The following is a 5388-nucleotide window of genomic DNA, read 5'->3' as shown; positions in this document are numbered from 1 at the left end:
AAAAAAAAAACCAGTGTGTATACCTGACTATGCAGTTTCACAAAAGAAATGAGGAAGTAAACATAGAAAACAGGATACCCCAAACTTGGAGGAAGGAAAAACAAGCACTGCTGAAAATACCATTTGAAGCTCTTGAGACTTTTATTTTAATCTCAGCAACCTGAATAGCAATCAGAGACAAATTCTCCAAAGAATAATGATACTGTTCAGGCACAACTAAACACTGCAGATATACATGTATCAAACAGATTATGAACAAACACAAAATGAAGAGACAGCAGAAGAATGCTTTATGTACTGTTGTAGTGCCCTTTCTACAAGATTGTAATTCTGTGAACTATTATCAGCATAAGAACACAAGATCCTTTCTTCATAACCTCCTGATTCTACCTTTCATCATCATCATCATCATCATCATCATCATCATCATCATCATCATCATCATCATCATCATCATCGTTATGTTGGCTAAGGCTGACAAAATTGACTCCGTTTTAATTCTCACAACTTGGTCAACTGAAAATAATTTGTTTTTAACTTCTAATCCCTGAATGACTAGTTATAAAAAAAAAGTAGAGGGGATTCTTTTCCTTTAACCTATTTAGTTGAATTTCTGTCCCTTGTAAAATTGAGTTCTCACTAGTACATATGTTTAAGCTAGCATTATTCAAATTATTTATATACTACATTAGCTTTGTTTTCCCTTATACAATCCTATTTGAAGTATTACTATCCATGGGTATAGAAAAATATCAAGTATTTTATTAGCCTGACAAAACAAAGCATTTGTTTAATCAAAGGCAAAGAATCCTGACTTGGAGAGCCTCTGGAAGTTATTGTAGCTTACATCAACAGAGGCGGTGATGGATTTATTCTTCAACTCAGCATGCTTTTTCTTCCATTTGCATATCTTTCCTTCAAGAAAGGAGCAGACTGGGATTTAGTGAACATGCAGTCTCAGAAAAAAAAAAAAACATATTTGTGGGAAGCAACATCTCTCCTTGTCTAGTGAACAAAGAAGAGAACAATCTATTACTTGCTTATTCAGAAGGTTGGTAAGTCATAGAAAAAAAAATTAAGACTAGGCAAAGGAATCATGGGACCGCGTGAGCATCAGCTAGAGCCAAAGGGAAATGAATGCCAGTAAGTGCCATCCCTGACGTATCTAAGGGAACAAAATTACTAAGGATTATGGGCACACCTGGTGGTAGTCTATGGGGAAGTCTTAACTGACAGGACATAAGCTTAATATATGAAGATGCCCGGACATGCTCATGATGCAGAGGATACCCTCAGTATCATCTGTTGGCACGGAGGAAGTCAGCCTTCTACCTCCTGCAGTTTTCAGTCAGCTCTTAAGGCATATTTTGATGGATACAATGCAGTGGTCCCTCTTAAAAGTGTTCTAGTAAATCATTATTTGACAAAGACACTGGTAACCTAGTTTGTTACAAAAGAATAAAGAAGTAAAGATGCCTGTATGTCTTTAGTAGGGACCATTTGAATTTGTGATGATTTAAGGCTATCTGAGCCTAGCATCTGATCACAGAGAGCCCGCAGTCATAACTAGCCTTCTATACTTCCGGTAGTGCACTCGGCATTCACTGAGACTCAGTTGGGCCAGCTTGGTCATCTCCTGAAGTTTGTGGGGACCCAAGGCCAGATATAGTACAAAGTGGGGCCTGACTTCAGAGTAGCTTTGTTCAAGTAATCTATGGTTTAGCAGTTTCAGCACAAACAAGAAGGTTTCTGAAATTCAGGTGGGCCCAAGGTTAATATGAACAACAGAAGGGTTACTGCTTCAAAACCAAGCCACTTTTAACTCTTCGCTTCCTACATGTTTCATGGGGCTCAGCCAGTTTCTAAGTCCTATCCTGTAAGTATCCAGTCTCCCCCTTCCCTCTCCAGCTTCAATTCCACACTTAAAGTGACATGTATAAAAGCAAAATCTGTCCATTATTCTTTGTAATTTAAATGCTTAGGTTTCCATATTTTACAGATTCTACTCTGGATTTTAAGCAGCAAACTCATTGTACTCTGGTCTCTTGTCTTTCAAGATCTATCTTCCACACTGGAGCCAAACAAAGAGCAATTGATGAGGATGTTAATCTCAGTTTGTTTCTTTCCAGATTATTTCTTCTCTAATTTCCATGCTAAGTGCTAGACTTTTATGCTCCCTGGAGAGATGCACATTTAAAAAGAGTCAAAATGGGTTATTCTATGCTACACAGTTTTACCATGACTTTTAAAAAGAAAAAAAAAAGCCCAGTGCTGGTAACTCATGCCTGTAATCCTAGCTACTCGAGTCTGAGATCTGAGGATCATGGTTCAAAGTCAGCCCAGGCAGGAAAGACCACCTCCCCAACATGTCGTTGGTACATTCTTCCAACCTGCAATAATAAATATCCTCACTTACCAAGCAGGAAAGTGTAGTGATTTTGCTTCAGTAAATATCATAAAACATACATGAAGTTGTAAATTATCTCCTTTCTTCTGCAGTTTTATATAATTTCAAGCCCCATTCTTTCCCCCTTCTGTTTCCTTAATTTATTTATTTCACAATGAGAAAGGTCCATAAAGAACTTGTCTTCGGCTTGTCAGCTTGTTGACAATGGGAAGATTATCTTTCACTGCAGCGGCTTTTTCTGTGTTGTTGCCACAAATTTGAATGTACCTTTCCTAGTTGTTTTTTTGTGTTCTTTCAGAGAGCAAAATTTGTAGTGTAGAGTTCAATAAGTTGGAAATGGTTTTCTGTTCCCATATCCTCATTGCAACATTATTTTTGAAATTGTTTCATTTCAAAACACCAGCAAACCATTGAATAATTATGGGATGGCTGGGCTTATGGCTGGAGGCTACAAATATACTTCATGTGTTTAATCTCTGATACTAGGTTTTTGACAATGTAGAAGGAGGGTTTTTATATACTACTAATACAATAGGATAGTGCATGTGAGTTAAAGAAATGATTCTGCAAAATGTGTAATTAGTAGCCAGGCTTTGGGGGCTCACATTTCCAATTCTAGCTACTTAAGATGTCAAGATCTGGAGGAATGTGGATGAGGCTAGTGCAGCGAGAGAAGAAGCATGGAATAGGTGGATCAATGTCCGTTTGTATATCTGGGCCAAAAAAAATAAGTAAATAAAGTAAGCGAGACCTTAAATCCCAATAACTAGTGCAAAACAGGGTTAGAGACCTAGCTCAGTGGTAAAATGCCTACCTAGCAAGCATAAGGCCCTGAGTTGAAAGTGAAGTAATAGTTATGAAATATACTTATTAATTATCTTAAATCCCCAACACTGGTTAAGAGGTTAATAAATTGATTAAGAGGCACTAGTGGTAGATCATGTTTGTATTCCTAACTACTCAAGGGGCTGAGATCTAAGGATTGTGGTGTGAAGCCAGCCAGGGCTGGAAAGTCTGTGAGACTCTTATCTCTAATAAACCACTCAGAAAAAAGACAGAAGAGGTGCTGTGGTTCAAGTGGTAGGGTTAGCACCCTTGAGCAAAAGCGGCTCATAGACAGTGCCCAGGCCCTGAGCAAGCCCTGATTTCAATCTCCAGCAACAACAAAAAATAAAAATTAAAAAAAATTAACTAACACTCTAATATTTTTAAAGGGTAAATTATTATGAAGGTTGAAAAATAACATTGTCACCAGCAAAGCTCATAACAATTGTGAATTATTGACATTGTAAGTGGACTATATACATAATAAATAGAGATACTGATTAACAGCCTAATCTTAAAGAACAAGAATTAAAACAATAGCAAAAAATACCCAAAGAAAACCCTGCAGTTAGTCTTGTATCCGAATGACTCAAATAAAGTGCCTATATGTACTAAAGAAGATTTGAAAAAAATGCTTATTTTATTTTCTTTGGTAAAATCCCATTACATACCTATTAAATGCATTTTGAAATTTAGACAAAATTAAAGTTTGATATCATCAGGCTCATTGCTATCAAGCTTAATATATCTTTTGTACTTAGGTTATTACACCAATTGTAAATTCAAAATCAGAAGAGTAGTGAAAATAGTTACTTTATACTAAACTCTTCCTAGTACTAAGTGACTAATGAAGTTATAACTCCTAATCAATATTTTTCATATAAATTCAACTAGGCTGGGGATTTCCCCTAACTTTCTTCCTCCTGATTATCTCATTTTTAGAGAGGAGTATGTTAGAGTTGAAAGACCATATTCCTATAGGGCAGGAAGATGGCGAAGGAGAAGCTAAGAGCACATGTCTTAATGTGTGTGTGTGTGTGTGTGTGTGTGTGTGTGTGTGTGTGTGTGTGTGAAATCTCAATCTTTCATAAAAAGAGAAAAACAAAGGATTGATTTGAATTAATCCATGTAAAATTTTCAAGTGTTCTAGCCTTATAGAGATATCACATATCTTAGATACAAGGGTTTCCCTTTGGCCTCGGTTAAGTGTTTAAGTGAACATTTAGTCTTTGCCTTATGTAGTAGGTTTTAATCTTTTTGCATTTGCTATATAAGCACTCTCCCATGTGAGCTATGTCCCCTGTCTCTTTTGCTTTAATTATTTTCAGATAGGGTCTTGTATTTCTGCCCCAGACCACAGCCTTCCTATCCGAGTAGCTGAGATTACAGCTGGGCTATACAACTGTCTACTCTCTCCTATCCTTGCATGCATTTTCCTTTAGAATCTACCCATTTTACTTAATTATTTTCCTAGATCTATTGTCTGGATTATTTCTGGAATATTTTTACATGTAAACTATACAATAGCCTTCATGGCAACTATTTTCATAAACTTGCTTTCATCTTGCTTTATGGTTCAGAATGGCTACCAGAACCCTGATAGGCTACAGACAATTACTTTTATGAGCCAATTTGTATGAGTTGTTAATGTAAAAAATTCAGGAGTCCAGGGAAACAGAGAGCTTGGATCAATCTCATGGTGGCTGCTATTGAGATTGATCATCTGAATGCTTGTTGACCCTCATCTTTCAAGTCAAGTTCCTATTGTTTACTGAGTATTTGAAGATCATTCACAATTGTTCACTGGATTTCTTACCTAATGTTACTTTTCCTTGAACTCCCAAGTGGACCCATCATCTGGTCCTTAGGGCACACATCAGGTTCCTATTGATCTCTCCAGTTGAATTATATTTCAGATACATTCCTATGGTTTGATGCCCCCTTTCCTTCAGCTCAAACCCCATCTTTCTTAAAGAGCTTCTTTTCATTGCTCAACGAAACTGCCTCACCCATGGAAACTGGCAGAGAAAAGGTAGGAGATGTAGTACAGTTTTGCAACTATTGATCGATGAGTATTTGCTAATCGTTTTTTGCTGTGCTTCAATCAGAATGTCTGGACTCCAACCACGTTAGAAGGGTTTCATACTTTGAAGTTG

Source organism: Dipodomys ordii, unplaced genomic scaffold (assembly GCF_000151885.1).
Source record: "Dipodomys ordii isolate 6190 unplaced genomic scaffold, Dord_2.0 Scaffold12, whole genome shotgun sequence".
Taxonomy (NCBI): domain Eukaryota; kingdom Metazoa; phylum Chordata; class Mammalia; order Rodentia; family Heteromyidae; genus Dipodomys; species Dipodomys ordii.
The sequence above is the reverse complement of the archived record's forward strand: the minus strand, read 5'-3'. Positions refer to the sequence as shown.